We start from the raw sequence: 22,500 nt of genomic DNA, 5'->3' as shown, positions 1-22,500 counted from the left end.
AGTTCTGATGGGATCCGGTGCATTAGTGCTAGTATGATCGCACCCGAAGGATTGACACCGCTAAACGCATTTGAGAGGAGAAGGAGGCTCGAGAGAGAGAGAGAGAGAGAGTTCCCTCGAGGACGGGGACTTTGGCATCTCCGGCAGCGAGGACGGCAAAAGAGTGGGGGTGCAACACGAGGACTTCCCAGGGGGTCACCCATCCTAGTACTACTCTCGCCCAAGCACGCTTAACTGCGGAGTTCTGATGGGATCCGGTGCATTAGTGCTAGTATGATCGCACCCGAAGGATTGACACCGCTAAACGCATTTGAGAGGAGAAGGAGGCTCGAGAGAGAGAGAGAGAGAGGAGTTCCCTCGAGGACGGGGACTTTGGCATCTCGGCAGCGAGGACGGCAAAAAGAGTGGGGGTGCAACACGAGGACTTCCCAGGGGGTCACCCATCCTAGTACTACTCTCGCCCAAGCACGCTTAACTGCGGAGTTCTGATGGGATCCGGTGCATTAGTGCTAGTATGATCGCACCCGAAGGATTGACACCGCTAAACGCATTTGAGAGGAGAAGGAGGCTCGAGAGAGAGAGAGAGAGGAGTTCCCTCGAGGACGGGGACTTTGGCATCTCCGCGCGGGGACGGCAAAAAAGAGTGGGGGTGCAACACGAGGACTTCCCGGGGGTCACCCATCCTAGTACTACTCTCGCCCAAGCACGCTTAACTGCGGAGTTCCGATGGGATCCGGTGCATTAGTGCTAGTATGATCGCACCCGAAGGATTGACACCGCTAAACGCATTTGAGAGGAGAAGGAGGCTCGAGAGAGAGAGAGAGAGAGAGTTCCCTCGAGGACGGGGACTTTGGCATCTCCGGCAGCGAGGACGGCAAAAAGAGTGGGGGTGCAACACGAGGACTTCCCAGGGGTCACCCATCCTAGTACTACTCTCGCCCAAGCACGCTTAACTGCGGAGTTCTGATGGGATCCGGTGCATTAGTGCTAGTATGATCGCACCCGAAGGATTGACACCGCTAAACGCATTTGAGAGGAGAAGGAGGCTCGAGAGAGAGAGAGAGAGAGTTCCCTCGAGGACGGGGACTTTGGCATCTCCGGCAGCGAGGACGGCAAAAAGAGTGGGGGTGCAACACGAGGACTTCCCAGGGGGTCACCCATCCTAGTACTACTCTCGCCCAAGCACGCTTAACTGCGGAGTTCTGATGGGATCCGGTGCATTAGTGCTAGTATGATCGCACCCGAAGGATTGACACCGCTAAACGCATTTGAGAGGAGAAGGAGGCTCGAGAGAGAGGAGTTCCCTCGAGGACGGGGACTTTGGCATCTCCGGCAGCGAGGACGGCAAAAAGAGTGGGGGTGCAACACGAGGACTTCCCAGGGGGTCACCCATCCTAGTACTACTCTCGCCCAAGCACGCTTAACTGCGGAGTTCTGATGGGATCCGGTGCATTAGTGCTAGTATGATCGCACCCGAAGGATTGACACCGCTAAACGCATTTGAGAGGAGAAGGAGGCTCGAGAGAGAGAGAGAGTTCCCTCGAGGACGGGACTTTGGCATCTCCGGCGGCGGGGGCGGCAAAAAGAGTGGGGTGCAACACGAGGACTTCCCAGGGGTCACCCATCCTAGTACTACTCTCGCCCAAGCACGCTTAACTGCGGAGTTCTGATGGGATCCGGTGCATTAGTGCTAGTATGATCGCACCCGAAGGATTGACACCGCTAAACGCATTTGAGAGGAGAAGGAGGCTCGAGAGAGAGAGAGAGAGGAGTTCCCTCGAGGACGGGGACTTTGGCATCTCCGGCAGCGAGGACGGCAAAAAGATGGGATCCGATGCATTAGTGCTAGTATGATCGCACCCGAAGGATTGACACCGCTAAACGCATTTGAGAGGAGAAGGAGGCTCGAGAGAGAGAGAGAGAGGAGTTCCCTCGAGGACGGGGACTTTGGCATCTCCGGCAGCGAGGACGGCAAAAAGAGTGGGGGTGCAACACGAGGACTTCCCAGGGGGTCACCCATCCTAGTACTACTCTCGCCCAAGCACGCTTAACTGCGGAGTTCTGATGGGATCCGGTGCATTAGTGCTAGTATGATCGCACCCGAAGGATTGACACCGCTAAACGCATTTGAGAGGAGAAGGAGGCTCGAGAGAGAGAGAGAGAGAGAGTTCCCTCGAGGACGGGGACTTTGGCATCTCCGGCAGCGAGGACGGCAAAAAAGAGTGGGGTGCAACACGAGGACTTCCCAGGGGGTCACCCATCCTAGTACTACTCTCGCCCAAGCACGCTTAACTGCGGAGTTCTGATGGGATCCGGTGCATTAGTGCTAGTATGATCGCACCCGAAGGATTGACACCGCTAAACGCATTTGAGAGGAGAAGGAGGCTCGAGAGAGAGAGAGAGAGAGGAGTTCCCTCGAGGACGGGGACTTTGGCATCTCCGGCAGCGAGGACGGCAAAAAGAGTGGGGGTGCAACACGAGGACTTCCCAGGGGGTCACCCATCCTAGTACTACTCTCGCCCAAGCACGCTTAACTGCGGAGTTCTGATGGGATCCGGTGCATTAGTGCTAGTATGATCGCACCCGAAGGATTGACACCGCTAAACGCATTTGAGAGGAGAAGGAGGCTCGAGAGAGAGAGAGAGAGAGAGTTCCCTCGAGGACGGGGACTTTGGCATCTCCGGCAGCGTGGAGGGAGGGACGGCAAAAAGAGTGGGGGTGCAACACGAGGACTTCCCAGGGGGTCACCCATCCTAGTACTACTCTCGCCCAAGCACGCTTAACTGCGGAGTTCTGATGGGATCCGGTGCATTAGTGCTAGTATGATCGCACCCGAAGGATTGACACCGCTAAACGCATTTGAGAGGAGAAGGAGGCTCGAGAGAGAGAGAGAGAGAGAGTTCCCTCGAGGACGGGGACTTTGGCATCTCCGGCGCCGGGGACGGCAAAAAAAGAGTGGGGGTGCAACACGAGGACTTCCTGTGGGGTCACCCATCCTAGTACTACTCTCGCCCAAGCACGCTTAACTGCGGAGTTCCGATGGGATCCGGTGCATTAGTGCTAGTATGATCGCACCCGAAGGATTGACACCGCTAAACGCATTTGAGAGGAGAAGGAGGCTCGAGAGAGAGAGAGAGAGAGAGAGTTCCCTCGAGGACGGGGACTTTGGCATCTCCGGTAGGAAAAAGAGTGGGGGTGCAACACGAGGACTTCCCAGGGGGTCACCCATCCTAGTACTACTCTCGCCCAAGCACGCTTAACTGCGGAGTTCTGATGGGATCCGGTGCATTAGTGCTAGTATGATCGCACCCGAAGGATTGACACCGCTAAACGCATTTGAGAGGAGAAGGAGGCTCGAGAGAGAGAGAGAGAGAGGAGTTCCCTCGAGGACGGGGACTTTGGCATCTCCAGCAGCGAGGACGGCAAAAAGAGTGGGGGTGCAACACGAGGACTTCCCAGGGGGTCACCCATCCTAGTACTACTCTCGCCCAAGCACGCTTAACTGCGGAGTTCTGATGGGATCCGGTGCATTAGTGCTAGTATGATCGCACCCGAAGGATTGACACCGCTAAACGCATTTGAGAGGAGAAGGAGGCTCGAGAGAGAGAGAGAGAGAGAGTTCCCTCGAGGACGGGGGACTTTGGCATCTCCTAAGGAAGCGAGGACGGCAAAAAGAGTGGGGGTGCAACACGAGGACTTCCCTGTGGGGTCACCCATCCTAGTACTACTCTCGCCCAAGCACGCTTAACTCGCGGAGTTCCGATGGGATCCGGTGCATTAGTGCTAGTATGATCGCACCCGAAGGATTGACACCGCTAAACGCATTTGAGAGGAGAAGGAGGCTCGAGAGAGAGAGAGAGAGAGTTCCCTCGAGGACGGGGACTTTGGCATCTCCTACAGCGAGGACGGCAAAAAGAGTGGGGGTGCAACACGAGGACTTCCTGGGGGTCACCCATCCTAGTACTACTCTCGCCCAAGCACGCTTAACTGCGGAGTTCTGATGGGATCCGGTGCATTAGTGCTAGTATGATCGCACCCGAAGGATTGACACCGCTAAACGCATTTGAGAGGAGAAGGAGGCTCGAGAGAGAGAGAGAGAGAGTTCCCTCGAGGACGGGGACTTTGGCATCTCCTAGCAATGAGGACGGCAAAAAGAGTGGGGTGCAACACGAGGACTTCCTGTGGGGTCACCCATCCTAGTACTACTCTCGCCCAAGCACGCTTAACTCATGGGATCCGGTGCATTAGTGCTAGTATGATCGCACCCGAAGGATTGACACCGCTAAACGCATTTGAGAGGAGAAGGAGGCTCGAGAGAGAGAGAGAGAGAGAGGAGTTCCCTCGAGGACGGGGACTTTGGCATCTCCGGCAGTGAGGACGGCAAAAAGAGTGGGGGTGCAACACGAGGACTTCCCAGGGGTCACCCATCCTAGTACTACTCTCGCCCAAGCACGCTTAACTCCGGAGTTCTGATGGGATCCGGTGCATTAGTGCTAGTATGATCGCACCCGAAGGATTGACACCGCTAAACGCATTTGAGAGGAGAAGGAGGCTCGAGAGAGAGAGAGAGAGAGTTCCCTCGAGGACGGGGACTTTGGCATCTCCTAGCCGAGGACGGCAAAAAGAGTGGGGGTGCAACACGAGGACTTCCTAGGGGGTCACCCATCCTAGTACTACTCTCGCCCAAGCACGCTTAACTACGGAGTTCTGATGGGATCCGGTGCATTAGTGCTAGTATGATCGCACCCGAAGGATTGACACCGCTAAACGCATTTGAGAGGAGAAGGAGGCTCGAGAGAGAGAGAGAGAGAGGAGTTCCCTCGAGGACGGGGACTTTGGCATCTCCGGCAGCGAGGACGGCAAAAAGAGTGGGGGTGCAACACGAGGACTTCCCAGGGGGTCACCCATCCTAGTACTACTCTCGCCCAAGCACGCTTAACTGCGGAGTTCTGATGGGATCCGGTGCATTAGTGCTAGTATGATCGCACCCGAAGGATTGACACCGCTAAACGCATTTGAGAGGAGAAGGAGGCTCGAGAGAGAGAGAGAGAGAGAGTTCCCTCGAGGACGGGGACTTTGGCATCTCCGGCAGCGAGGACGGCAAAAAGAGTGGGGGTGCAACACGAGGACTTCCTAGGGGGTCACCCATCCTAGTACTACTCTCGCCCAAGCACGCTTAACTGCGGAGTTCTGATGGGATCCGGTGCATTAGTGCTAGTATGATCGCACCCGAAGGATTGACACCGCTAAACGCATTTGAGAGGAGAAGGAGGCTCGAGAGAGAGAGAGAGAGAGTTCCCTCGAGGACGGGGACTTTGGCATCTCCGGCAGCGAGGACGGCAAAAAGAGTGGGGGTGCAACACGAGGACTTCCCAGGGGGTCACCCATCCTAGTACTACTCTCGCCCAAGCACGCTTAACTGCGGAGTTCTGATGGGATCCGGTGCATTAGTGCTAGTATGATCGCACCCGAAGGATTGACACCGCTAAACGCATTTGAGAGGAGAAGGAGGCTCGAGAGAGAGAGAGAGAGGAGAGGAGTTCCCTCGAGGACGGGGACTTTGGCATCTCCTAGCGAATGGGACGGCAAAAAGAGTGGGGGTGCAACACGAGGACTTCCTGTGGGGTCACCCATCCTAGTACTACTCTCGCCCAAGCACGCTTAACTCGCGGAGTTCGATGGGATCCGGTGCATTAGTGCTAGTATGATCGCACCCGAAGGATTGACACCGCTAAACGCATTTGAGAGGAGAAGGAGGCTCGAGAGAGAGAGAGAGAGAGAGAGTTCCCTCGAGGACGGGGACTTTGGCATCTCCGGCAGCGAGGACGGCAAAAAGAGTGGGGGTGCAACACGAGGACTTCCCAGGGGGTCACCCATCCTAGTACTACTCTCGCCCAAGCACGCTTAACTGCGGAGTTCTGATGGGATCCGGTGCATTAGTGCTAGTATGATCGCACCCGAAGGATTGACACCGCTAAACGCATTTGAGAGGAGAAGGAGGCTCGAGAGAGAGAGAGAGAGAGAGTTCCCTCGAGGACGGGGACTTTGGCATCTCCGGCAGCGAGGACGGCAAAAAGAGTGGGGGTGCAACACGAGGACTTCCTAGGGGGTCACCCATCCTAGTACTACTCTCGCCCAAGCACGCTTAACTGCGGAGTTCTGATGGGATCCGGTGCATTAGTGCTAGTATGATCGCACCCGAAGGATTGACACCGCTAAACGCATTTGAGAGGAGAAGGAGGCTCGAGAGAGAGAGAGAGAGAGTTCCCTCGAGGACGGGGACTTTGGCATCTCCTAAGCGGAGGACGGCAAAAAGAGGGGGTGCAACACGAGGACTTCCTGGGGGTCACCCATCCTAGTACTACTCTCGCCCAAGCACGCTTAACTCGCGGAGTTCCGATGGGATCCGGTGCATTAGTGCTAGTATGATCGCACCCGAAGGATTGACACCGCTAAACGCATTTGAGAGGAGAAGGAGGCTCGAGAGAGAGAGAGAGAGAGAGTTCCCTCGAGGACGGGGACTTTGGCATCTCCTAGAGCGAGGACGGCAAAAAGAGTGGGGGTGCAACACGAGGACTTCCCTGTGGGGTCACCCATCCTAGTACTACTCTCGCCCAAGCACGCTTAACTCGCGGAGTTCTGATGGGATCCGGTGCATTAGTGCTAGTATGATCGCACCCGAAGGATTGACACCGCTAAACGCATTTGAGAGGAGAAGGAGGCTCGAGAGAGAGAGAGAGAGAGGAGTTCCCTCGAGGACGGGGACTTTGGCATCTCCTAAGAATGAGGACGGCAAAAAGAGTGGGGTGCAACACGAGGACTTCCTGGGGGTCACCCATCCTAGTACTACTCTCGCCCAAGCACGCTTAACTCAAGGAGTTCTGATGGGATCCGGTGCATTAGTGCTAGTATGATCGCACCCGAAGGATTGACACCGCTAAACGCATTTGAGAGGAGAAGGAGGCTCGAGAGAGAGAGAGAGAGAGAGTTCCCTCGAGGACGGGGACTTTGGCATCTCCTAGCGAGGACGGCAAAAAGAGTGGGGGTGCAACACGAGGACTTCCTGTGGGGTCACCCATCCTAGTACTACTCTCGCCCAAGCACGCTTAACTCACGGAGTTCGATGGGATCCGGTGCATTAGTGCTAGTATGATCGCACCCGAAGGATTGACACCGCTAAACGCATTTGAGAGGAGAAGGAGGCTCGAGAGAGAGAGAGAGAGAGAGAGTTCCCTCGAGGACGGGGACTTTGGCATCTCCTAAGAATGAGGACGGCAAAAAGAGTGGGGGTGCAACACGAGGACTTCCTGTGGGGTCACCCATCCTAGTACTACTCTCGCCCAAGCACGCTTAACTCGGAGTTCGATGGGATCCGGTGCATTAGTGCTAGTATGATCGCACCCGAAGGATTGACACCGCTAAACGCATTTGAGAGGAGAAGGAGGCTCGAGAGAGAGAGAGAGAGAGAGAGTTCCCTCGAGGACGGGGACTTTGGCATCTCCTAAGCAGCGAGGACGGCAAAAAGAGTGGGGGTGCAACACGAGGACTTCCTGGGGGTCACCCATCCTAGTACTACTCTCGCCCAAGCACGCTTAACTCGCGGAGTTCGATGGGATCCGGTGCATTAGTGCTAGTATGATCGCACCCGAAGGATTGACACCGCTAAACGCATTTGAGAGGAGAAGGAGGCTCGAGAGAGAGAGAGAGAGAGTTCCCTCGAGGACGGGGACTTTGGCATCTCCTAAGCAATGAGGACGGCAAAAGAGTGGGGGTGCAACACGAGGACTTCCTGGGGGTCACCCATCCTAGTACTACTCTCGCCCAAGCACGCTTAACTCGCGGAGTTCTGATGGGATCCGGTGCATTAGTGCTAGTATGATCGCACCCGAAGGATTGACACCGCTAAACGCATTTGAGAGGAGAAGGAGGCTCGAGAGAGAGAGAGAGAGAGTTTCCTCGAGGACGGGGACTTTGGCATCTCCTAGCCGAGGACGGCAAAAAGAGTGGGGGTGCAACACGAGGACTTCCTGGGGGTCACCCATCCTAGTACTACTCTCGCCCAAGCACGCTTAACTCGCGGAGTTCGATGGGATCCGGTGCATTAGTGCTAGTATGATCGCACCCGAAGGATTGACACCGCTAAACGCATTTGAGAGGAGAAGGAGGCTCGAGAGAGAGAGAGAGAGAGAGTTCCCTCGAGGACGGGGACTTTGGCATCTCCTAAGCGAGAGACGGCAAAAAGAGTGGGGGTGCAACACGAGGACTTCCTGTGGGGTCACCCATCCTAGTACTACTCTCGCCCAAGCACGCTTAACTGCGGAGTTCTGATGGGATCCGGTGCATTAGTGCTAGTATGATCGCACCCGAAGGATTGACACCGCTAAACGCATTTGAGAGGAGAAGGAGGCTCGAGAGAGAGAGAGAGAGAGAGTTCCCTCGAGGACGGGGACTTTGGCATCTCCTAGCCGAGGACGGCAAAAAAAGAGTGGGGGTGCAACACGAGGACTTCCTGTGGGGTCACCCATCCTAGTACTACTCTCGCCCAAGCACGCTTAACTCGCGGAGTTCGATGGGATCCGGTGCATTAGTGCTAGTATGATCGCACCCGAAGGATTGACACCGCTAAACGCATTTGAGAGGAGAAGGAGGCTCGAGAGAGAGAGAGAGAGAGAGTTCCCTCGAGGACGGGGACTTTGGCATCTCCGGCAGCGAGGACGGCAAAAAGAGTGGGGGTGCAACACGAGGACTTCCCAGGGGGTCACCCATCCTAGTACTACTCTCGCCCAAGCACGCTTAACTGCGGAGTTCTGATGGGATCCGGTGCATTAGTGCTAGTATGATCGCACCCGAAGGATTGACACCGCTAAACGCATTTGAGAGGAGAAGGAGGCTCGAGAGAGAGAGAGAGGAGTTTCCCTCGAGGACGGGGACTTTGGCATCTCCTAAGCAATGAGGACTCGGCAAAAAGAGTGGGGGTGCAACACGAGGACTTCCTGGGGGTCACCCATCCTAGTACTACTCTCGCCCAAGCACGCTTAACTGCGGAGTTCTGATGGGATCCGGTGCATTAGTGCTAGTATGATCGCACCCGAAGGATTGACACCGCTAAACGCATTTGAGAGGAGAAGGAGGCTCGAGAGAGAGAGAGAGAGAGTTCCCTCGAGGACGGGGACTTTGGCATCTCATCTCCTAAAATGAGGACGGCAAAAAGAGTGGGGGTGCAACACGAGGACTTCCTGGGGGGTCACCCATCCTAGTACTACTCTCGCCCAAGCACGCTTAACTCACGGAGTTCGATGGGATCCTATGCATTAGTGCTAGTATGATCGCACCCGAAGGATTGACACCGCTAAACGCATTTGAGAGGAGAAGGAGGCTCGAGAGAGAGAGAGAGAGAGAGTTCCCTCGAGGACGGGGACTTTGGCATCTCCTAAGCAGCGAGGACGGCAAAAAGAGTGGGGGTGCAACACGAGGACTTCCTGTGGGGTCACCCATCCTAGTACTACTCTCGCCCAAGCACGCTTAACTGCGGAGTTCGATGGGATCCGGTGCATTAGTGCTAGTATGATCGCACCCGAAGGATTGACACCGCTAAACGCATTTGAGAGGAGAAGGAGGCTCGAGAGAGAGAGAGAGAGAGAGAGTTCCCTCGAGGACGGGGACTTTGGCATCTCCTAAGCGAGGACGGCAAAAAGAGTGGGGGTGCAACACGAGGACTTCCTGTGGGGTCACCCATCCTAGTACTACTCTCGCCCAAGCACGCTTAACTCGGAGTTCGATGGGATCCTGCATTAGTGCTAGTATGATCGCACCCGAAGGATTGACACCGCTAAACGCATTTGAGAGGAGAAGGAGGCTCGAGAGAGAGAGAGAGAGAGGAGTTCCCTCGAGGACGGGGGACTTTGGCATCTCCTAAGCAGAGGACGGCAAAAAGAGTGGGGGTGCAACACGAGGACTTCCTGTGGGGTCACCCATCCTAGTACTACTCTCGCCCAAGCACGCTTAACTCCGCGGAGTTCGATGGGATCCGGTGCATTAGTGCTAGTATGATCGCACCCGAAGGATTGACACCGCTAAACGCATTTGAGAGGAGAAGGAGGCTCGAGAGAGAGAGAGAGAGAGAGAGTTCCCTCGAGGACGGGGACTTTGGCATCTCCTAAGCAATGAGGACGGCAAAAAGAGTGGGGGTGCAACACGAGGACTTCCTGTGGGGTCACCCATCCTAGTACTACTCTCGCCCAAGCACGCTTAACTCGGAGTTCCGATGGGATCCTGCATTAGTGCTAGTATGATCGCACCCGAAGGATTGACACCGCTAAACGCATTTGAGAGGAGAAGGAGGCTCGAGAGAGAGAGAGAGAGAGAGAGAGAGTTCCCTCGAGGACGGGGACTTTGGCATCTCCTAAGAATGGGACGGCAAAAAGAGTGGGGGTGCAACACGAGGACTTCCTGTGGGGTCACCCATCCTAGTACTACTCTCGCCCAAGCACGCTTAACTCGCGGAGTTCGATGGGATCCGGTGCATTAGTGCTAGTATGATCGCACCCGAAGGATTGACACCGCTAAACGCATTTGAGAGGAGAAGGAGGCTCGAGAGAGAGAGAGAGAGGAGTTCCCTCGAGGACGGGGACTTTGGCATCTCCTAAGCAATGAGGACGGCAAAAAGAGTGGGGGTGCAACACGAGGACTTCCTGTGGGGTCACCCATCCTAGTACTACTCTCGCCCAAGCACGCTTAACTGCGGAGTTCCGATGGGATCCGGTGCATTAGTGCTAGTATGATCGCACCCGAAGGATTGACACCGCTAAACGCATTTGAGAGGAGAAGGAGGCTCGAGAGAGAGAGAGAGAGAGAGTTCCCTCGAGGACGGGGACTTTGGCATCTCCTAGCAGCGAGGACGGCAAAAAGAGTGGGGGTGCAACACGAGGACTTCCTGTGGGGTCACCCATCCTAGTACTACTCTCGCAAGCACGCTTAACTCGCGGAGTTCGATGGGATCCGTGCATTAGTGCTAGTATGATCGCACCCGAAGGATTGACACCGCTAAACGCATTTGAGAGGAGAAGGAGGCTCGAGAGAGAGAGAGAGAGAGGAGTTCCCTCGAGGACGGGGACTTTGGCATCTCCTGCAGCGAGGACGGCAAAAAGAGTGGGGGTGCAACACGAGGACTTCCTGTGGGGTCACCCATCCTAGTACTACTCTCGCCCAAGCACGCTTAACTCGCGGAGTTCGATGGGATCCGGTGCATTAGTGCTAGTATGATCGCACCCGAAGGATTGACACCGCTAAACGCATTTGAGAGGAGAAGGAGGCTCGAGAGAGAGAGAGAGAGAGAGTTCCCTCGAGGACGGGGACTTTGGCATCTCCTATAGCGAGGACGGCAAAAAAGAGTGGGGGTGCAACACGAGGACTTCCTGTGGGGTCACCCATCCTAGTACTACTCTCGCCCAAGCACGCTTAACTCTGCGGAGTTCCGATGGGATCCTGGTGCATTAGTGCTAGTATGATCGCACCCGAAGGATTGACACCGCTAAACGCATTTGAGAGGAGAAGGAGGCTCGAGAGAGAGAGAGAGAGAGAGTTCCCTCGAGGACGGGGACTTTGGCATCTCCTAAGCAGAGGACGGCAAAAAGAGTGGGGGTGCAACACGAGGACTTCCTGTGGGGTCACCCATCCTAGTACTACTCTCGCCCAAGCACGCTTAACTCGCGGAGTTCTGATGGGATCCGTGCATTAGTGCTAGTATGATCGCACCCGAAGGATTGACACCGCTAAACGCATTTGAGAGGAGAAGGAGGCTCGAGAGAGAGAGAGAGGAGTTCCCTCGAGGACGGGGACTTTGGCATCTCCTATAATGAGGACGGCAAAAAGAGTGGGGGTGCAACACGAGGACTTCCCTGTGGGGTCACCCATCCTAGTACTACTCTCGCCCAAGCACGCTTAACTCATGGAGTTCGATGGGGATCCTGCATTAGTGCTAGTATGATCGCACCCGAAGGATTGACACCGCTAAACGCATTTGAGAGGAGAAGGAGGCTCGAGAGAGAGAGAGAGAGAGAGTTCCCTCGAGGACGGGGACTTTGGCATCTCCTAGAAATGAGGAGGACGGCAAAAGAGTGGGGGGGTGCAACACGAGGACTTCCTGTGGGGTCACCCATCCTAGTACTACTCTCGCCCAAGCACGCTTAACTCGCGGAGTTCGATGGGATCCGGTGCATTAGTGCTAGTATGATCGCACCCGAAGGATTGACACCGCTAAACGCATTTGAGAGGAGAAGGAGGCTCGAGAGAGAGAGAGAGAGAGGAGTTCCCTCGAGGACGGGGACTTTGGCATCTCCGGCAGCGAGGACGGCAAAAAGAGTGGGGGTGCAACACGAGGACTTCCTATGGGGTCACCCATCCTAGTACTACTCTCGCCCAAGCACGCTTAACTGCGGAGTTCTGATGGGATCCGGTGCATTAGTGCTAGTATGATCGCACCCGAAGGATTGACACCGCTAAACGCATTTGAGAGGAGAAGGAGGCTCGAGAGAGAGAGAGAGAGAGAGGAGTTCCCTCGAGGACGGGGACTTTGGCATCTCCGGCAGCGAGGACGGCAAAAAGAGTGGGGGTGCAACACGAGGACTTCCCAGGGGGTCACCCATCCTAGTACTACTCTCGCCCAAGCACGCTTAACTCGCGGAGTTCTGATGGGATCCGGCATTAGTGCTAGTATGATCGCACCCGAAGGATTGACACCGCTAAACGCATTTGAGAGGAGAAGGAGGCTCGAGAGAGAGAGAGAGAGAGAGTTCCCTCGAGGACGGGGACTTTGGCATCTCCTAGCCGAGGACGGCAAAAAGAGTGGGGGTGCAACACGAGGACTTCCTAGGGGGTCACCCATCCTAGTACTACTCTCGCCCAAGCACGCTTAACTGCGGAGTTCTGATGGGATCCGGTGCATTAGTGCTAGTATGATCGCACCCGAAGGATTGACACCGCTAAACGCATTTGAGAGGAGAAGGAGGCTCGAGAGAGAGAGAGAGAGAGAGAGTTCCCTCGAGGACGGGGACTTTGGCATCTCCGGCAGTGAGGACGGCAAAAAGAGTGGGGGTGCAACACGAGGACTTCCCAGGGGGTCACCCATCCTAGTACTACTCTCGCCCAAGCACGCTTAACTCGCGGAGTTCCGATGGGATCCGGTGCATTAGTGCTAGTATGATCGCACCCGAAGGATTGACACCGCTAAACGCATTTGAGAGGAGAAGGAGGCTCGAGAGAGAGAGAGAGAGAGAGGAGTTCCCTCGAGGACGGGGACTTTGGCATCTCCGGCAGCGAGGACGGCAAAAAGAGTGGGGGTGCAACACGAGGACTTCCTGTGGGGTCACCCATCCTAGTACTACTCTCGCCCAAGCACGCTTAACTGCGGAGTTCGATGGGATCCGGTGCATTAGTGCTAGTATGATCGCACCCGAAGGATTGACACCGCTAAACGCATTTGAGAGGAGAAGGAGGCTCGAGAGAGAGAGAGAGAGAGAGTTCCCTCGAGGACGGGGACTTTGGCATCTCCTAAGAATGAGGACGGCAAAAAGAGTGGGGGTGCAACACGAGGACTTCCTGTGGGGTCACCCATCCTAGTACTACTCTCGCCCAAGCACGCTTAACTGCGGAGTTCGATGGGATCCGGTGCATTAGTGCTAGTATGATCGCACCCGAAGGATTGACACCGCTAAACGCATTTGAGAGGAGAAGGAGGCTCGAGAGAGAGAGAGAGAGAGAGTTCCCTCGAGGACGGGGACTTTGGCATCTCCTAAGCAATGAGGGACGGCAAAAAGAGTGGGGGTGCAACACGAGGACTTCCTGTGGGGTCACCCATCCTAGTACTACTCTCGCCCAAGCACGCTTAACTCGCGGAGTTCCGATGGGATCCGGTGCATTAGTGCTAGTATGATCGCACCCGAAGGATTGACACCGCTAAACGCATTTGAGAGGAGAAGGAGGCTCGAGAGAGAGAGAGAGAGAGGAGTTCCCTCGAGGACGGGGACTTTGGCATCTCCTAGCAATGAGGACGGCAAAAAGAGTGGGGGTGCAACACGAGGACTTCCTGTGGGGTCACCCATCCTAGTACTACTCTCGCCCAAGCACGCTTAACTCGCGGAGTTCGATGGGATCCGGTGCATTAGTGCTAGTATGATCGCACCCGAAGGATTGACACCGCTAAACGCATTTGAGAGGAGAAGGAGGCTCGAGAGAGAGAGAGAGAGAGTTTCCCTCGAGGACGGGGACTTTGGCATCTCCTAAGCGATGAGGACGGCAAAAAGAGTGGGGTGCAACACGAGGACTTCCTGTGGGGTCACCCATCCTAGTACTACTCTCGCCCAAGCACGCTTAACTACGGAGTTCTGATGGGATCCGGTGCATTAGTGCTAGTATGATCGCACCCGAAGGATTGACACCGCTAAACGCATTTGAGAGGAGAAGGAGGCTCGAGAGAGAGAGAGAGAGGAGTTCCCTCGAGGACGGGGACTTTGGCATCTCCGGCAGCGAGGACGGCAAAAAGAGTGGGGGTGCAACACGAGGACTTCCTAGGGGGTCACCCATCCTAGTACTACTCTCGCCCAAGCACGCTTAACTCATGGGATCCGGTGCATTAGTGCTAGTATGATCGCACCCGAAGGATTGACACCGCTAAACGCATTTGAGAGGAGAAGGAGGCTCGAGAGAGAGAGAGAGAGAGGAGTTCCCTCGAGGACGGGGACTTTGGCATCTCCTAAGCAATGCGAGGACGGCAAAAAGAGTGGGGGTGCAACACGAGGACTTCCTGTGGGGTCACCCATCCTAGTACTACTCTCGCCCAAGCACGCTTAACTCAAGGAGTTCGATGGGATCCGGTGCATTAGTGCTAGTATGATCGCACCCGAAGGATTGACACCGCTAAACGCATTTGAGAGGAGAAGGAGGCTCGAGAGAGAGAGAGAGAGAGAGGAGTTCCCTCGAGGACGGGGACTTTGGCATCTCCGAAGCGAGGACGGCAAAAAGAGTGGGGGTGCAACACGAGGACTTCCTGTGGGGTCACCCATCCTAGTACTACTCTCGCCCAAGCACGCTTAACTCCGGGAGTTCGATGGGATCCGGTGCATTAGTGCTAGTATGATCGCACCCGAAGGATTGACACCGCTAAACGCATTTGAGAGGAGAAGGAGGCTCGAGAGAGAGAGAGAGAGAGGTTCCCTCGAGGACGGGGACTTTGGCATCTCCTAGCAGCGAGGACGGCAAAAAGAGTGGGGTGCAACACGAGGACTTCCCAGGGGTCACCCATCCTAGTACTACTCTCGCCCAAGCACGCTTAACTCGGGAGTTCGATGGGATCCGGTGCATTAGTGCTAGTATGATCGCACCCGAAGGATTGACACCGCTAAACGCATTTGAGAGGAGAAGGAGGCTCGAGAGAGAGAGAGAGAGAGTTCCCTCGAGGACGGGGACTTTGGCATCTCCTAAGAAGCGAGGACGGCAAAAAGAGTGGGGGTGCAACACGAGGACTTCCTGGGGGTCACCCATCCTAGTACTACTCTCGCCCAAGCACGCTTAACTCACGGAGTTCGATGGGATCCGGTGCATTAGTGCTAGTATGATCGCACCCGAAGGATTGACACCGCTAAACGCATTTGAGAGGAGAAGGAGGCTCGAGAGAGAGAGAGAGAGAGTTCCCTCGAGGACGGGGACTTTGGCATCTCCTAAGAGCGAGGACGGCAAAAAGAGTGGGGGTGCAACACGAGGACTTCCTGGGGGTCACCCATCCTAGTACTACTCTCGCCCAAGCACGCTTAACTCGCGGAGTTCGATGGGATCCGGGCATTAGTGCTAGTATGATCGCACCCGAAGGATTGACACCGCTAAACGCATTTGAGAGGAGAAGGAGGCTCGAGAGAGAGAGAGAGAGAGGAGTTCCCTCGAGGACGGGGACTTTGGCATCTCCTACAATGAGGACGGCAAAAAGAGTGGGGGTGCAACACGAGGACTTCCTGTGGGGTCACCCATCCTAGTACTACTCTCGCCCAAGCACGCTTAACTCGCGGAGTTCGATGGGATCCGGTGCATTAGTGCTAGTATGATCGCACCCGAAGGATTGACACCGCTAAACGCATTTGAGAGGAGAAGGAGGCTCGAGAGAGAGAGAGAGAGAGAGAGTTCCCTCGAGGACGGGGACTTTGGCATCTCCTAGCGAGGACGGCAAAAAGAGTGGGGGTGCAACACGAGGACTTCCTGTGGGGTCACCCATCCTAGTACTACTCTCGCCCAAGCACGCTTAACTGCGGAGTTCGATGGGATCCGGCATTAGTGCTAGTATGATCGCACCCGAAGGATTGACACCGCTAAACGCATTTGAGAGGAGAAGGAGGCTCGAGAGAGAGAGAGAGAGAGGAGTTCCCTCGAGGACGGGGACTTTGGCATCTCCTAGCCGAGGACGGCAAAAAGAGTGGGGGTGCAACACGAGGACTTCCTGGGGGTCACCCATCCTAGTACTACTCGCCCAAGCACGCTTAACTCGCGGAGTTCTGATGGGATCCGGTGCATTAGTGCTAGTATGATCGCACCCGAAGGATTGACACCGCTAAACGCATTTGAGAGGAGAAGGAGGCTCGAGAGAGAGAGAGAGAGAGAGTTCCCTCGAGGACGGGGACTTTGGCATCTCCTAAGCCGGGACGGCAAAAAGTGGGGGTGCAACACGAGGACTTCCTGTGGGGTCACCCATCCTAGTACTACTCTCGCCCAAGCACGCTTAACTCGCGGAGTTCCGATGGGATCCGGCATTAGTGCTAGTATGATCGCACCCGAAGGATTGACACCGCTAAACGCATTTGAGAGGAGAAGGAGGCTCGAGAGAGAGAGAGAGAGAGGAGTTCCCTCGAGGACGGGGACTTTGGCATCTCCTGCAGCGAGGACGGCAAAAAGAGTGGGGGTGCAACACGAGGACTTCCTGTGGGGTGGTCACCCATCCTAGTACTACTCTCGCCCAAGCACGCTTAACTGCGGAGTTCGATGGGATCCGGTGCATTAGTGCTAGTATGATCGCACCCGAAGGATTGACACCGCTAAACGCATTTGAGAGGAGAAGGAGGCTCGAGAGAGAGAGAGAGAGAGAGTTCCCTCGAGGACGGGGACTTTGGCATCTCCTAAGGCAATGAGGACGGCAAAAAAGAGTGGGGGTGCAACACGAGGACTTCCTGTGGGGTCACCCATCCTAGTACTACTCTCGCCCAAGCACGCTTAACTGCGGAGTTCTGATGGGATCCGGTGCATTAGTGCTAGTATGATCGCACCCGAAGGATTGACACCGCTAAACGCATTTGAGAGGAGAAGGAGGCTCGAGAGAGAGAGAGAGAGAGGAGTTCCCTCGAGGACGGGGACTTTGGCATCTCCTAAGAATGAGGACGGCAAAAAGAGTGGGGGTGCAACACGAGGACTTCCCTGGGGGTCACCCATCCTAGTACTACTCGCCCAAGCACGCTTAACTCGCGGAGTTCGATGGGATCCGGTGCATTAGTGCTAGTATGATCGCACCCGAAGGATTGACACCGCTAAACGCATTTGAGAGGAGAAGGAGGCTCGAGAGAGAGAGAGAGAGAGGAGTTCCCTCGAGGACGGGGACTTTGGCATCTCCTGCAGCGAGGACGGCAAAAAGAGTGGGGTGCAACACGAGGACTTCCTGTGGGGTCACCCATCCTAGTACTACTCTCGCCCAAGCACGCTTAACTGCGGAGTTCTGATGGGATCCGGTGCATTAGTGCTAGTATGATCGCACCCGAAGGATTGACACCGCTAAACGCATTTGAGAGGAGAAGGAGGCTCGAGAGAGAGAGAGAGAGAGAGAGGAGTTCCCTCGAGGACGGGGACTTTGGCATCTCCTAAGCAATGGTGACGGCAAAAAGAGTGGGGGTGCAACACGAGGACTTCCCAGGGGTCACCCATCCTAGTACTACTCTCGCGCCCAAGCACGCTTAACCGCGGAGTTCCGATGGGATCCGGTGCATTAGTGCTAGTATGATCGCACCCGAAGGATTGACACCGCTAAACGCATTTGAGAGGAGAAGGAGGCTCGAGAGAGAGAGAGAGAGAGTTCCCTCGAGGACGGGGACTTTGGCATCTCCTAGCCGAGGACGGCAAAAAGAGTGGGGTGCAACACGAGGACTTCCTGGGGGTCACCCATCCTAGTACTACTCTCGCCCAAGCACGCTTAATCAAGGGAGTTCTGATGGGATCCGGTGCATTAGTGCTAGTATGATCGCACCCGAAGGATTGACACCGCTAAACGCATTTGAGAGGAGAAGGAGGCTCGAGAGAGAGAGAGAGAGAGGAGTTCCTCGAGGACGGGGACTTTGGCATCTCCTAGCAATGAGGACGGCAAAAAGAGTGGGGGTGCAACACGAGGACTTCCTGTGGGGTCACCCATCCTAGTACTACTCTCGCCCAAGCACGCTTAACTGCGGAGTTCCGATGGGATCCGGTGCATTAGTGCTAGTATGATCGCACCCGAAGGATTGACACCGCTAAACGCATTTGAGAGGAGAAGGAGGCTCGAGAGAGAGAGAGAGAGAGGAGTTCCCTCGAGGACGGGGACTTTGGCATCTCCGGTAGGAAAAAGAGTGGGGGTGCAACACGAGGACTTCCCAGGGGGTCACCAATCCTAGTACTACTCGCCCAAGCACGCTTAACTCGCGGAGTTCGATGGGATCCGGTGCATTAGTGCTAGTATGATCGCACCCGAAGGATTGACACCGCTAAACGCATTTGAGAGGAGAAGGAGGCTCGAGAGAGAGAGAGAGAGTTCCCTCGAGGACGGGGACTTTGGCATCTCCTACAAATGAGGACGGCAAAAAGAGTGGGGGTGCAACACGAGGACTTCCTGTGGGGTCACCCATCCTAGTACTACTCTCGCCCAAGCACGCTTAACTCGCGGAGTTCGATGGGGATCCGGTGCATTAGTGCTAGTATGATCGCACCCGAAGGATTGACACCGCTAAACGCATTTGAGAGGAGAAGGAGGCTCGAGAGAGAGAGAGAGAGAGGAGTTCCCTCGAGGACGGGGACTTTGGCATCTCCGGCAGGAAAAAGAGTGGGGGTGCAACACGAGGACTTCCCAGGGGGTCACCCATCCTAGTACTACTCTCGCCCAAGCACGCTTAACTGCGGAGTTCTGATGGGATCCGGTGCATTAGTGCTAGTATGATCGCACCCGAAGGATTGACACCGCTAAACGCATTTGAGAGGAGAAGGAGGCTCGAGAGAGAGAGAGAGAGAGGAGTTCCCTCGAGGACGGGGACTTTGGCATCTCCTAAGCAATGAGACGGCAAAAAGAGTGGGGTGCAACACGAGGACTTCCTGTGGGGTCACCCATCCTAGTACTACTCGCCCAAGCACGCTTAACTCGGAGTTCCGATGGGATCCTATGCATGTGCTAGTGCTAGTATGATCGCACCCGAAGGATTGACACCGCTAAACGCATTTGAGAGGAGAAGGAGGCTCGAGAGAGAGAGAGAGAGAGAGTTCCCTCGAGGACGGGGACTTTGGCATCTCCTACAATGAGGACGGCAAAAAGAGTGGGGGTGCAACACGAGGACTTCCTGTGGGGTCACCCATCCTAGTACTACTCTCGCCCAAGCACGCTTAACTCAAGGAGTTCGATGGGATCCGGTGCATTAGTGCTAGTATGATCGCACCCGAAGGATTGACACCGCTAAACGCATTTGAGAGGAGAAGGAGGCTCGAGAGAGAGAGAGAGAGAGAGAGAGGAGTTCCCTCGAGGACGGGGACTTTGGCATCTCCTAAGAGCCGAGGACGGCAAAAAGAGTGGGGGTGCAACACGAGGACTTCCTGTGGGGTCACCCATCCTAGTACTACTCGCCCAAGCACGCTTAACTCAAGGAGTTCTGATGGGATCCGGCATTAGTGCTAGTATGATCGCACCCGAAGGATTGACACCGCTAAACGCATTTGAGAGGAGAAGGAGGCTCGAGAGAGAGAGAGAGAGAGAGAGTTCCCTCGAGGACGGGGACTTTGGCATCTCCTAGTACTACTCTCGCCCAAGCACGCTTAATCAAGGAGTTCGATGGGATCCGAGGACGGCAAAAAGAGTGGGGGTGCAACACGAGGACTTCCTGGGGGTCACCCATCCTAGTACTACTCTCGCCCAAGCACGCTTAACTCGCGGAGTTCTGATGGGATCCTGCATTAGTGCTAGTATGATCGCACCCGAAGGATTGACACCGCTAAACGCATTTGAGAGGAGAAGGAGGCTCGAGAGAGAGAGAGAGAGAGTTCCCTCGAGGACGGGGACTTTGGCATCTCCTAGCGAGGACGGCAAAAAGAGTGGGGGTGCAACACGAGGACTTCCTGGGGGTCACCCATCCTAGTACTACTCTCGCCCAAGCACGCTTAATCTGCGGAGTTCCGATGGGATCCTATGCATTAGTGCTAGTATGATCGCACCCGAAGGATTGACACCGCTAAACGCATTTGAGAGGAGAAGGAGGCTCGAGAGAGAGAGAGAGAGAGAGAGTTCCCTCGAGGACGGGGACTTTGGCATCTCCTAGCAGCGACTCGGCAAAAAGAGTGGGGGTGCAACACGAGGACTTCCCAGGGGGGTCACCCATCCTAGTACTACTCTCGCCCAAGCACGCTTAACTCGGAGTTCTGATGGGATCCGGTGCATTAGTGCTAGTATGATCGCACCCGAAGGATTGACACCGCTAAACGCATTTGAGAGGAGAAGGAGGCTCGAGAGAGAGAGAGAGAGAGAGTTCCCTCGAGGACGGGGACTTTGGCATCTCCTAGCAATGAGGACGGCAAAAAGAGTGGGGGTGCAACACGAGGACTTCCTGTGGGGTCACCCATCCTAGTACTACTCTCGCCAAGCACGCTTAACTCGCGGAGTTCCGATGGGATCCTGTGCATTAGTGCTAGTATGATCGCACCCGAAGGATTGACACCGCTAAACGCATTTGAGAGGAGAAGGAGGCTCGAGAGAGAGAGAGAGAGAGGAGTTCCCTCGAGGACGGGGACTTTGGCATCTCCTAAGCAATGAGGACGGCAAAAAGAGTGGGGGTGCAACACGAGGACTTCCTGTGGGGTCACCCATCCTAGTACTACTCTCGCCCAAGCACGCTTAACTCGCGGAGTTCGATGGGATCCGGTGCATTAGTGCTAGTATGATCGCACCCGAAGGATTGACACCGCTAAACGCATTTGAGAGGAGAAGGAGGCTCGAGAGAGAGAGAGAGAGAGAGAGTTCCCTCGAGGACGGGGACTTTGGCATCTCCTAGCAGAGGACGGCAAAAAGAGTGGGGTGCAACACGAGGACTTCCTGTGGGGTCACCCATCCTAGTACTACTCTCGCCCAAGCACGCTTAACCGGCGGAGTTCCGATGGGATCCTGGCATTAGTGCTAGTATGATCGCACCCGAAGGATTGACACCGCTAAACGCATTTGAGAGGAGAAGGAGGCTCGAGAGAGAGAGAGAGAGAGAGTTCCCTCGAGGACGGGGACTTTGGCATCTCCTAAGCAATGAGGACGGCAAAAAGAGTGGGGGTGCAACACGAGGACTTCCTGTGGGGTCACCCATCCTAGTACTACTCTCGCCCAAGCACGCTTAACTCGCGGAGTTCCGATGGGATCCGGTGCATTAGTGCTAGTATGATCGCACCCGAAGGATTGACACCGCTAAACGCATTTGAGAGGAGAAGGAGGCTCGAGAGAGAGAGAGAGAGAGTTCCCTCGAGGACGGGGACTTTGGCATCTCCTAGCAATGAGGACGGCAAAAAGAGTGGGGGTGCAACACGAGGACTTCCTGTGGGGTCACCCATCCTAGTACTACTCTCGCCCAAGCACGCTTAACTCGCGGAGTTCGATGGGATCCGGTGCATTAGTGCTAGTATGATCGCACCCGAAGGATTGACACCGCTAAACGCATTTGAGAGGAGAAGGAGGCTCGAGAGAGAGAGAGAGAGAGGAGTTCCCCTCGAGGACGGGGACTTTGGCATCTCCTAAGAAATGAGGACGGCAAAAAGAGTGGGGGTGCAACACGAGGACTTCCTGTGGGGTCACCCATCCTAGTACTACTCTCGCCCAAGCACGCTTAACTCAAGGAGTTCCGATGGGATCCGATGCATTAGTGCTAGTATGATCGCACCCGAAGGATTGACACCGCTAAACGCATTTGAGAGGAGAAGGAGGCTCGAGAGAGAGAGAGAGAGAGAGGAGTTCCCTCGAGGACGGGGACTTTGGCATCTCCTAAGAAATGGAGGACGGCAAAAAGAGTGGGGGTGCAACACGAGGACTTCCTGTGGGGTCACCCATCCTAGTACTACTCTCGCCCAAGCACGCTTAACTCGCGGAGTTCGATGGGATCCGATGCATTAGTGCTAGTATGATCACACCCGAAGGATTGACACCGCTAAACGCATTTGAGAGGAGAAGGAGGCTCGAGAGAGAGAGAGAGAGAGGAGTTCCTCGAGGACGGGGAC

At 55.4% G+C, this 22,500-nt stretch overlaps 81 non-coding genes and 12 pseudogenes across 81 annotated transcripts in view; all 93 read right to left on the bottom strand.

Moving 5' to 3' along the window:
• The window catches only part of LOC140783135 (5S ribosomal RNA), a 118-nt gene extending 73 nt beyond the window's left edge, over positions 1 to 45 (bottom strand). Inside the window, exon 1 of the ribosomal RNA XR_012108088.1 lies at positions 1 to 45. This exon is cut by the window's left edge and continues 73 nt beyond it. This is a non-coding gene — a ribosomal RNA (5S ribosomal RNA).
• A 121-nt stretch (positions 46 to 166) lies between these two features.
• LOC140783112 (5S ribosomal RNA) lies at positions 167 to 285 on the bottom strand. Its single transcript, XR_012108065.1, has one exon. It is a non-coding gene; the product is annotated as a 5S ribosomal RNA (ribosomal RNA).
• A 122-nt stretch (positions 286 to 407) lies between these two features.
• On the bottom strand, positions 408 to 526 carry LOC140783101 (5S ribosomal RNA). The gene has a single exon (XR_012108054.1). It is a non-coding gene; the product is annotated as a 5S ribosomal RNA (ribosomal RNA).
• Positions 527 to 646: 120 nt separating this feature from the next.
• LOC140783007 (5S ribosomal RNA) lies at positions 647 to 764 on the bottom strand. Its single transcript, XR_012107980.1, has one exon. It is a non-coding gene; the product is annotated as a 5S ribosomal RNA (ribosomal RNA).
• Positions 765 to 886: 122 nt separating this feature from the next.
• LOC140783134 (5S ribosomal RNA) lies at positions 887 to 1,004 on the bottom strand. Its single transcript, XR_012108087.1, has one exon. It is a non-coding gene; the product is annotated as a 5S ribosomal RNA (ribosomal RNA).
• Positions 1,005 to 1,124: 120 nt separating this feature from the next.
• Positions 1,125 to 1,243, bottom strand: LOC140783093 (5S ribosomal RNA). Its single transcript, XR_012108050.1, has one exon. It is a non-coding gene; the product is annotated as a 5S ribosomal RNA (ribosomal RNA).
• Positions 1,244 to 1,356: 113 nt separating this feature from the next.
• On the bottom strand, positions 1,357 to 1,475 carry LOC140783082 (5S ribosomal RNA). The gene has a single exon (XR_012108049.1). It is a non-coding gene; the product is annotated as a 5S ribosomal RNA (ribosomal RNA).
• A 114-nt stretch (positions 1,476 to 1,589) lies between these two features.
• LOC140783133 (5S ribosomal RNA) lies at positions 1,590 to 1,707 on the bottom strand. The gene has a single exon (XR_012108086.1). It is a non-coding gene; the product is annotated as a 5S ribosomal RNA (ribosomal RNA).
• A 276-nt stretch (positions 1,708 to 1,983) lies between these two features.
• On the bottom strand, positions 1,984 to 2,102 carry LOC140783071 (5S ribosomal RNA). The gene has a single exon (XR_012108040.1). It is a non-coding gene; the product is annotated as a 5S ribosomal RNA (ribosomal RNA).
• A 122-nt stretch (positions 2,103 to 2,224) lies between these two features.
• Positions 2,225 to 2,343, bottom strand: LOC140783058 (5S ribosomal RNA). The gene has a single exon (XR_012108029.1). It is a non-coding gene; the product is annotated as a 5S ribosomal RNA (ribosomal RNA).
• Positions 2,344 to 2,466: 123 nt separating this feature from the next.
• On the bottom strand, positions 2,467 to 2,585 carry LOC140783047 (5S ribosomal RNA). The gene has a single exon (XR_012108018.1). It is a non-coding gene; the product is annotated as a 5S ribosomal RNA (ribosomal RNA).
• Positions 2,586 to 2,715: 130 nt separating this feature from the next.
• On the bottom strand, positions 2,716 to 2,834 carry LOC140783035 (5S ribosomal RNA). Its single transcript, XR_012108006.1, has one exon. It is a non-coding gene; the product is annotated as a 5S ribosomal RNA (ribosomal RNA).
• Positions 2,835 to 2,958: 124 nt separating this feature from the next.
• LOC140783148 (5S ribosomal RNA) lies at positions 2,959 to 3,077 on the bottom strand. Its single transcript, XR_012108101.1, has one exon. It is a non-coding gene; the product is annotated as a 5S ribosomal RNA (ribosomal RNA).
• A 115-nt stretch (positions 3,078 to 3,192) lies between these two features.
• Positions 3,193 to 3,311, bottom strand: LOC140783023 (5S ribosomal RNA). Its single transcript, XR_012107995.1, has one exon. It is a non-coding gene; the product is annotated as a 5S ribosomal RNA (ribosomal RNA).
• A 123-nt stretch (positions 3,312 to 3,434) lies between these two features.
• On the bottom strand, positions 3,435 to 3,553 carry LOC140783011 (5S ribosomal RNA). Its single transcript, XR_012107984.1, has one exon. It is a non-coding gene; the product is annotated as a 5S ribosomal RNA (ribosomal RNA).
• Positions 3,554 to 3,679: 126 nt separating this feature from the next.
• Positions 3,680 to 3,800, bottom strand: LOC140783028 (5S ribosomal RNA). The gene has a single exon (XR_012108000.1). It is a non-coding gene; the product is annotated as a 5S ribosomal RNA (ribosomal RNA).
• A 120-nt stretch (positions 3,801 to 3,920) lies between these two features.
• LOC140783006 (5S ribosomal RNA) lies at positions 3,921 to 4,038 on the bottom strand. The gene has a single exon (XR_012107979.1). It is a non-coding gene; the product is annotated as a 5S ribosomal RNA (ribosomal RNA).
• A 120-nt stretch (positions 4,039 to 4,158) lies between these two features.
• Positions 4,159 to 4,267, bottom strand: LOC140783097 (5S ribosomal RNA; annotated as a pseudogene).
• A 125-nt stretch (positions 4,268 to 4,392) lies between these two features.
• LOC140783144 (5S ribosomal RNA) lies at positions 4,393 to 4,510 on the bottom strand. The gene has a single exon (XR_012108097.1). It is a non-coding gene; the product is annotated as a 5S ribosomal RNA (ribosomal RNA).
• A 119-nt stretch (positions 4,511 to 4,629) lies between these two features.
• LOC140783126 (5S ribosomal RNA) lies at positions 4,630 to 4,748 on the bottom strand. Its single transcript, XR_012108079.1, has one exon. It is a non-coding gene; the product is annotated as a 5S ribosomal RNA (ribosomal RNA).
• A 123-nt stretch (positions 4,749 to 4,871) lies between these two features.
• On the bottom strand, positions 4,872 to 4,990 carry LOC140783147 (5S ribosomal RNA). The gene has a single exon (XR_012108100.1). It is a non-coding gene; the product is annotated as a 5S ribosomal RNA (ribosomal RNA).
• Positions 4,991 to 5,112: 122 nt separating this feature from the next.
• LOC140783124 (5S ribosomal RNA) lies at positions 5,113 to 5,231 on the bottom strand. The gene has a single exon (XR_012108077.1). It is a non-coding gene; the product is annotated as a 5S ribosomal RNA (ribosomal RNA).
• Positions 5,232 to 5,351: 120 nt separating this feature from the next.
• On the bottom strand, positions 5,352 to 5,470 carry LOC140783136 (5S ribosomal RNA). The gene has a single exon (XR_012108089.1). It is a non-coding gene; the product is annotated as a 5S ribosomal RNA (ribosomal RNA).
• A 127-nt stretch (positions 5,471 to 5,597) lies between these two features.
• On the bottom strand, positions 5,598 to 5,716 carry LOC140783039 (5S ribosomal RNA). Its single transcript, XR_012108011.1, has one exon. It is a non-coding gene; the product is annotated as a 5S ribosomal RNA (ribosomal RNA).
• A 124-nt stretch (positions 5,717 to 5,840) lies between these two features.
• On the bottom strand, positions 5,841 to 5,959 carry LOC140783125 (5S ribosomal RNA). Its single transcript, XR_012108078.1, has one exon. It is a non-coding gene; the product is annotated as a 5S ribosomal RNA (ribosomal RNA).
• Positions 5,960 to 6,081: 122 nt separating this feature from the next.
• On the bottom strand, positions 6,082 to 6,200 carry LOC140783123 (5S ribosomal RNA). Its single transcript, XR_012108076.1, has one exon. It is a non-coding gene; the product is annotated as a 5S ribosomal RNA (ribosomal RNA).
• Positions 6,201 to 6,318: 118 nt separating this feature from the next.
• LOC140783026 (5S ribosomal RNA) lies at positions 6,319 to 6,437 on the bottom strand. The gene has a single exon (XR_012107998.1). It is a non-coding gene; the product is annotated as a 5S ribosomal RNA (ribosomal RNA).
• A 122-nt stretch (positions 6,438 to 6,559) lies between these two features.
• On the bottom strand, positions 6,560 to 6,680 carry LOC140783020 (5S ribosomal RNA). The gene has a single exon (XR_012107992.1). It is a non-coding gene; the product is annotated as a 5S ribosomal RNA (ribosomal RNA).
• A 123-nt stretch (positions 6,681 to 6,803) lies between these two features.
• On the bottom strand, positions 6,804 to 6,922 carry LOC140783048 (5S ribosomal RNA). Its single transcript, XR_012108019.1, has one exon. It is a non-coding gene; the product is annotated as a 5S ribosomal RNA (ribosomal RNA).
• Positions 6,923 to 7,042: 120 nt separating this feature from the next.
• On the bottom strand, positions 7,043 to 7,161 carry LOC140783040 (5S ribosomal RNA). The gene has a single exon (XR_012108012.1). It is a non-coding gene; the product is annotated as a 5S ribosomal RNA (ribosomal RNA).
• Positions 7,162 to 7,286: 125 nt separating this feature from the next.
• On the bottom strand, positions 7,287 to 7,403 carry LOC140783045 (5S ribosomal RNA). Its single transcript, XR_012108016.1, has one exon. It is a non-coding gene; the product is annotated as a 5S ribosomal RNA (ribosomal RNA).
• Positions 7,404 to 7,529: 126 nt separating this feature from the next.
• Positions 7,530 to 7,647, bottom strand: LOC140783054 (5S ribosomal RNA). Its single transcript, XR_012108025.1, has one exon. It is a non-coding gene; the product is annotated as a 5S ribosomal RNA (ribosomal RNA).
• A 121-nt stretch (positions 7,648 to 7,768) lies between these two features.
• LOC140783018 (5S ribosomal RNA) lies at positions 7,769 to 7,887 on the bottom strand. Its single transcript, XR_012107990.1, has one exon. It is a non-coding gene; the product is annotated as a 5S ribosomal RNA (ribosomal RNA).
• Positions 7,888 to 8,006: 119 nt separating this feature from the next.
• Positions 8,007 to 8,124, bottom strand: LOC140783053 (5S ribosomal RNA). Its single transcript, XR_012108024.1, has one exon. It is a non-coding gene; the product is annotated as a 5S ribosomal RNA (ribosomal RNA).
• A 122-nt stretch (positions 8,125 to 8,246) lies between these two features.
• LOC140783131 (5S ribosomal RNA) lies at positions 8,247 to 8,365 on the bottom strand. Its single transcript, XR_012108084.1, has one exon. It is a non-coding gene; the product is annotated as a 5S ribosomal RNA (ribosomal RNA).
• A 123-nt stretch (positions 8,366 to 8,488) lies between these two features.
• Positions 8,489 to 8,607, bottom strand: LOC140783038 (5S ribosomal RNA). The gene has a single exon (XR_012108010.1). It is a non-coding gene; the product is annotated as a 5S ribosomal RNA (ribosomal RNA).
• A 122-nt stretch (positions 8,608 to 8,729) lies between these two features.
• On the bottom strand, positions 8,730 to 8,848 carry LOC140783114 (5S ribosomal RNA). The gene has a single exon (XR_012108067.1). It is a non-coding gene; the product is annotated as a 5S ribosomal RNA (ribosomal RNA).
• Positions 8,849 to 8,972: 124 nt separating this feature from the next.
• On the bottom strand, positions 8,973 to 9,090 carry LOC140783152 (5S ribosomal RNA). Its single transcript, XR_012108105.1, has one exon. It is a non-coding gene; the product is annotated as a 5S ribosomal RNA (ribosomal RNA).
• A 125-nt stretch (positions 9,091 to 9,215) lies between these two features.
• Positions 9,216 to 9,334, bottom strand: LOC140783073 (5S ribosomal RNA). The gene has a single exon (XR_012108042.1). It is a non-coding gene; the product is annotated as a 5S ribosomal RNA (ribosomal RNA).
• Positions 9,335 to 9,458: 124 nt separating this feature from the next.
• On the bottom strand, positions 9,459 to 9,576 carry LOC140783010 (5S ribosomal RNA). The gene has a single exon (XR_012107983.1). It is a non-coding gene; the product is annotated as a 5S ribosomal RNA (ribosomal RNA).
• A 123-nt stretch (positions 9,577 to 9,699) lies between these two features.
• On the bottom strand, positions 9,700 to 9,814 carry LOC140783088 (5S ribosomal RNA; annotated as a pseudogene).
• Positions 9,815 to 9,938: 124 nt separating this feature from the next.
• LOC140783050 (5S ribosomal RNA) lies at positions 9,939 to 10,058 on the bottom strand. Its single transcript, XR_012108021.1, has one exon. It is a non-coding gene; the product is annotated as a 5S ribosomal RNA (ribosomal RNA).
• Positions 10,059 to 10,184: 126 nt separating this feature from the next.
• Positions 10,185 to 10,300, bottom strand: LOC140783075 (5S ribosomal RNA). Its single transcript, XR_012108044.1, has one exon. It is a non-coding gene; the product is annotated as a 5S ribosomal RNA (ribosomal RNA).
• A 128-nt stretch (positions 10,301 to 10,428) lies between these two features.
• Positions 10,429 to 10,547, bottom strand: LOC140783037 (5S ribosomal RNA). The gene has a single exon (XR_012108008.1). It is a non-coding gene; the product is annotated as a 5S ribosomal RNA (ribosomal RNA).
• A 123-nt stretch (positions 10,548 to 10,670) lies between these two features.
• Positions 10,671 to 10,789, bottom strand: LOC140783146 (5S ribosomal RNA). Its single transcript, XR_012108099.1, has one exon. It is a non-coding gene; the product is annotated as a 5S ribosomal RNA (ribosomal RNA).
• Positions 10,790 to 10,912: 123 nt separating this feature from the next.
• On the bottom strand, positions 10,913 to 11,028 carry LOC140783092 (5S ribosomal RNA; annotated as a pseudogene).
• Positions 11,029 to 11,151: 123 nt separating this feature from the next.
• LOC140783036 (5S ribosomal RNA) lies at positions 11,152 to 11,270 on the bottom strand. The gene has a single exon (XR_012108007.1). It is a non-coding gene; the product is annotated as a 5S ribosomal RNA (ribosomal RNA).
• Positions 11,271 to 11,393: 123 nt separating this feature from the next.
• LOC140783066 (5S ribosomal RNA) lies at positions 11,394 to 11,515 on the bottom strand. Its single transcript, XR_012108036.1, has one exon. It is a non-coding gene; the product is annotated as a 5S ribosomal RNA (ribosomal RNA).
• A 122-nt stretch (positions 11,516 to 11,637) lies between these two features.
• On the bottom strand, positions 11,638 to 11,756 carry LOC140783042 (5S ribosomal RNA). The gene has a single exon (XR_012108014.1). It is a non-coding gene; the product is annotated as a 5S ribosomal RNA (ribosomal RNA).
• A 119-nt stretch (positions 11,757 to 11,875) lies between these two features.
• Positions 11,876 to 11,994, bottom strand: LOC140783094 (5S ribosomal RNA; annotated as a pseudogene).
• A 127-nt stretch (positions 11,995 to 12,121) lies between these two features.
• Positions 12,122 to 12,240, bottom strand: LOC140783034 (5S ribosomal RNA). The gene has a single exon (XR_012108005.1). It is a non-coding gene; the product is annotated as a 5S ribosomal RNA (ribosomal RNA).
• A 123-nt stretch (positions 12,241 to 12,363) lies between these two features.
• On the bottom strand, positions 12,364 to 12,482 carry LOC140783128 (5S ribosomal RNA). Its single transcript, XR_012108081.1, has one exon. It is a non-coding gene; the product is annotated as a 5S ribosomal RNA (ribosomal RNA).
• Positions 12,483 to 12,607: 125 nt separating this feature from the next.
• LOC140783027 (5S ribosomal RNA) lies at positions 12,608 to 12,725 on the bottom strand. The gene has a single exon (XR_012107999.1). It is a non-coding gene; the product is annotated as a 5S ribosomal RNA (ribosomal RNA).
• Positions 12,726 to 12,846: 121 nt separating this feature from the next.
• LOC140783122 (5S ribosomal RNA) lies at positions 12,847 to 12,965 on the bottom strand. Its single transcript, XR_012108075.1, has one exon. It is a non-coding gene; the product is annotated as a 5S ribosomal RNA (ribosomal RNA).
• A 124-nt stretch (positions 12,966 to 13,089) lies between these two features.
• On the bottom strand, positions 13,090 to 13,209 carry LOC140783150 (5S ribosomal RNA). The gene has a single exon (XR_012108103.1). It is a non-coding gene; the product is annotated as a 5S ribosomal RNA (ribosomal RNA).
• A 125-nt stretch (positions 13,210 to 13,334) lies between these two features.
• LOC140783009 (5S ribosomal RNA) lies at positions 13,335 to 13,452 on the bottom strand. Its single transcript, XR_012107982.1, has one exon. It is a non-coding gene; the product is annotated as a 5S ribosomal RNA (ribosomal RNA).
• A 123-nt stretch (positions 13,453 to 13,575) lies between these two features.
• Positions 13,576 to 13,693, bottom strand: LOC140783008 (5S ribosomal RNA). Its single transcript, XR_012107981.1, has one exon. It is a non-coding gene; the product is annotated as a 5S ribosomal RNA (ribosomal RNA).
• A 125-nt stretch (positions 13,694 to 13,818) lies between these two features.
• On the bottom strand, positions 13,819 to 13,938 carry LOC140783013 (5S ribosomal RNA). Its single transcript, XR_012107986.1, has one exon. It is a non-coding gene; the product is annotated as a 5S ribosomal RNA (ribosomal RNA).
• A 124-nt stretch (positions 13,939 to 14,062) lies between these two features.
• Positions 14,063 to 14,181, bottom strand: LOC140783033 (5S ribosomal RNA). Its single transcript, XR_012108004.1, has one exon. It is a non-coding gene; the product is annotated as a 5S ribosomal RNA (ribosomal RNA).
• Positions 14,182 to 14,303: 122 nt separating this feature from the next.
• On the bottom strand, positions 14,304 to 14,422 carry LOC140783132 (5S ribosomal RNA). Its single transcript, XR_012108085.1, has one exon. It is a non-coding gene; the product is annotated as a 5S ribosomal RNA (ribosomal RNA).
• Positions 14,423 to 14,543: 121 nt separating this feature from the next.
• LOC140783095 (5S ribosomal RNA) lies at positions 14,544 to 14,652 on the bottom strand (annotated as a pseudogene).
• Positions 14,653 to 14,779: 127 nt separating this feature from the next.
• LOC140783064 (5S ribosomal RNA) lies at positions 14,780 to 14,898 on the bottom strand. The gene has a single exon (XR_012108034.1). It is a non-coding gene; the product is annotated as a 5S ribosomal RNA (ribosomal RNA).
• A 124-nt stretch (positions 14,899 to 15,022) lies between these two features.
• On the bottom strand, positions 15,023 to 15,141 carry LOC140783051 (5S ribosomal RNA). Its single transcript, XR_012108022.1, has one exon. It is a non-coding gene; the product is annotated as a 5S ribosomal RNA (ribosomal RNA).
• Positions 15,142 to 15,262: 121 nt separating this feature from the next.
• On the bottom strand, positions 15,263 to 15,379 carry LOC140783049 (5S ribosomal RNA). The gene has a single exon (XR_012108020.1). It is a non-coding gene; the product is annotated as a 5S ribosomal RNA (ribosomal RNA).
• A 122-nt stretch (positions 15,380 to 15,501) lies between these two features.
• Positions 15,502 to 15,619, bottom strand: LOC140783056 (5S ribosomal RNA). The gene has a single exon (XR_012108027.1). It is a non-coding gene; the product is annotated as a 5S ribosomal RNA (ribosomal RNA).
• Positions 15,620 to 15,740: 121 nt separating this feature from the next.
• Positions 15,741 to 15,857, bottom strand: LOC140783090 (5S ribosomal RNA; annotated as a pseudogene).
• Positions 15,858 to 15,980: 123 nt separating this feature from the next.
• On the bottom strand, positions 15,981 to 16,099 carry LOC140783031 (5S ribosomal RNA). The gene has a single exon (XR_012108003.1). It is a non-coding gene; the product is annotated as a 5S ribosomal RNA (ribosomal RNA).
• Positions 16,100 to 16,221: 122 nt separating this feature from the next.
• On the bottom strand, positions 16,222 to 16,337 carry LOC140783062 (5S ribosomal RNA). Its single transcript, XR_012108032.1, has one exon. It is a non-coding gene; the product is annotated as a 5S ribosomal RNA (ribosomal RNA).
• A 122-nt stretch (positions 16,338 to 16,459) lies between these two features.
• Positions 16,460 to 16,576, bottom strand: LOC140783061 (5S ribosomal RNA). The gene has a single exon (XR_012108031.1). It is a non-coding gene; the product is annotated as a 5S ribosomal RNA (ribosomal RNA).
• A 119-nt stretch (positions 16,577 to 16,695) lies between these two features.
• LOC140783067 (5S ribosomal RNA) lies at positions 16,696 to 16,813 on the bottom strand. The gene has a single exon (XR_012108037.1). It is a non-coding gene; the product is annotated as a 5S ribosomal RNA (ribosomal RNA).
• A 123-nt stretch (positions 16,814 to 16,936) lies between these two features.
• LOC140783052 (5S ribosomal RNA) lies at positions 16,937 to 17,057 on the bottom strand. The gene has a single exon (XR_012108023.1). It is a non-coding gene; the product is annotated as a 5S ribosomal RNA (ribosomal RNA).
• Positions 17,058 to 17,183: 126 nt separating this feature from the next.
• LOC140783130 (5S ribosomal RNA) lies at positions 17,184 to 17,302 on the bottom strand. Its single transcript, XR_012108083.1, has one exon. It is a non-coding gene; the product is annotated as a 5S ribosomal RNA (ribosomal RNA).
• Positions 17,303 to 17,426: 124 nt separating this feature from the next.
• Positions 17,427 to 17,543, bottom strand: LOC140783068 (5S ribosomal RNA). Its single transcript, XR_012108038.1, has one exon. It is a non-coding gene; the product is annotated as a 5S ribosomal RNA (ribosomal RNA).
• A 122-nt stretch (positions 17,544 to 17,665) lies between these two features.
• LOC140783129 (5S ribosomal RNA) lies at positions 17,666 to 17,784 on the bottom strand. Its single transcript, XR_012108082.1, has one exon. It is a non-coding gene; the product is annotated as a 5S ribosomal RNA (ribosomal RNA).
• Positions 17,785 to 17,913: 129 nt separating this feature from the next.
• Positions 17,914 to 18,033, bottom strand: LOC140783044 (5S ribosomal RNA). Its single transcript, XR_012108015.1, has one exon. It is a non-coding gene; the product is annotated as a 5S ribosomal RNA (ribosomal RNA).
• A 118-nt stretch (positions 18,034 to 18,151) lies between these two features.
• LOC140783079 (5S ribosomal RNA) lies at positions 18,152 to 18,270 on the bottom strand. The gene has a single exon (XR_012108048.1). It is a non-coding gene; the product is annotated as a 5S ribosomal RNA (ribosomal RNA).
• A 123-nt stretch (positions 18,271 to 18,393) lies between these two features.
• LOC140783145 (5S ribosomal RNA) lies at positions 18,394 to 18,512 on the bottom strand. The gene has a single exon (XR_012108098.1). It is a non-coding gene; the product is annotated as a 5S ribosomal RNA (ribosomal RNA).
• A 114-nt stretch (positions 18,513 to 18,626) lies between these two features.
• On the bottom strand, positions 18,627 to 18,743 carry LOC140783080 (5S ribosomal RNA; annotated as a pseudogene).
• A 119-nt stretch (positions 18,744 to 18,862) lies between these two features.
• Positions 18,863 to 18,982, bottom strand: LOC140783046 (5S ribosomal RNA). Its single transcript, XR_012108017.1, has one exon. It is a non-coding gene; the product is annotated as a 5S ribosomal RNA (ribosomal RNA).
• A 114-nt stretch (positions 18,983 to 19,096) lies between these two features.
• LOC140783005 (5S ribosomal RNA) lies at positions 19,097 to 19,215 on the bottom strand. The gene has a single exon (XR_012107978.1). It is a non-coding gene; the product is annotated as a 5S ribosomal RNA (ribosomal RNA).
• Positions 19,216 to 19,338: 123 nt separating this feature from the next.
• On the bottom strand, positions 19,339 to 19,458 carry LOC140783096 (5S ribosomal RNA; annotated as a pseudogene).
• A 122-nt stretch (positions 19,459 to 19,580) lies between these two features.
• LOC140783063 (5S ribosomal RNA) lies at positions 19,581 to 19,699 on the bottom strand. The gene has a single exon (XR_012108033.1). It is a non-coding gene; the product is annotated as a 5S ribosomal RNA (ribosomal RNA).
• Positions 19,700 to 19,830: 131 nt separating this feature from the next.
• Positions 19,831 to 19,946, bottom strand: LOC140783091 (5S ribosomal RNA; annotated as a pseudogene).
• A 168-nt stretch (positions 19,947 to 20,114) lies between these two features.
• On the bottom strand, positions 20,115 to 20,231 carry LOC140783085 (5S ribosomal RNA; annotated as a pseudogene).
• A 118-nt stretch (positions 20,232 to 20,349) lies between these two features.
• On the bottom strand, positions 20,350 to 20,468 carry LOC140783084 (5S ribosomal RNA; annotated as a pseudogene).
• Positions 20,469 to 20,592: 124 nt separating this feature from the next.
• On the bottom strand, positions 20,593 to 20,711 carry LOC140783014 (5S ribosomal RNA). The gene has a single exon (XR_012107987.1). It is a non-coding gene; the product is annotated as a 5S ribosomal RNA (ribosomal RNA).
• Positions 20,712 to 20,834: 123 nt separating this feature from the next.
• On the bottom strand, positions 20,835 to 20,953 carry LOC140783078 (5S ribosomal RNA). Its single transcript, XR_012108047.1, has one exon. It is a non-coding gene; the product is annotated as a 5S ribosomal RNA (ribosomal RNA).
• A 125-nt stretch (positions 20,954 to 21,078) lies between these two features.
• Positions 21,079 to 21,197, bottom strand: LOC140783030 (5S ribosomal RNA). Its single transcript, XR_012108002.1, has one exon. It is a non-coding gene; the product is annotated as a 5S ribosomal RNA (ribosomal RNA).
• Positions 21,198 to 21,319: 122 nt separating this feature from the next.
• LOC140783086 (5S ribosomal RNA) lies at positions 21,320 to 21,438 on the bottom strand (annotated as a pseudogene).
• A 124-nt stretch (positions 21,439 to 21,562) lies between these two features.
• On the bottom strand, positions 21,563 to 21,682 carry LOC140783012 (5S ribosomal RNA). The gene has a single exon (XR_012107985.1). It is a non-coding gene; the product is annotated as a 5S ribosomal RNA (ribosomal RNA).
• A 121-nt stretch (positions 21,683 to 21,803) lies between these two features.
• LOC140783029 (5S ribosomal RNA) lies at positions 21,804 to 21,922 on the bottom strand. Its single transcript, XR_012108001.1, has one exon. It is a non-coding gene; the product is annotated as a 5S ribosomal RNA (ribosomal RNA).
• A 126-nt stretch (positions 21,923 to 22,048) lies between these two features.
• On the bottom strand, positions 22,049 to 22,168 carry LOC140783057 (5S ribosomal RNA). Its single transcript, XR_012108028.1, has one exon. It is a non-coding gene; the product is annotated as a 5S ribosomal RNA (ribosomal RNA).
• A 128-nt stretch (positions 22,169 to 22,296) lies between these two features.
• On the bottom strand, positions 22,297 to 22,415 carry LOC140783065 (5S ribosomal RNA). Its single transcript, XR_012108035.1, has one exon. It is a non-coding gene; the product is annotated as a 5S ribosomal RNA (ribosomal RNA).
• Between the last annotated feature and the right edge of the window lie 85 nt (positions 22,416 to 22,500).

Source organism: Typha latifolia, chromosome 2, assembly GCF_019914945.1.
Source record: "Typha latifolia isolate L0001 chromosome 2, TyphaL0001v2, whole genome shotgun sequence".
NCBI classification, from domain to species: Eukaryota; Viridiplantae; Streptophyta; class Magnoliopsida; order Poales; family Typhaceae; genus Typha; species Typha latifolia.
The sequence above is the reverse complement of the archived record's forward strand: the minus strand, read 5'-3'. Positions and strand labels throughout refer to the sequence as shown.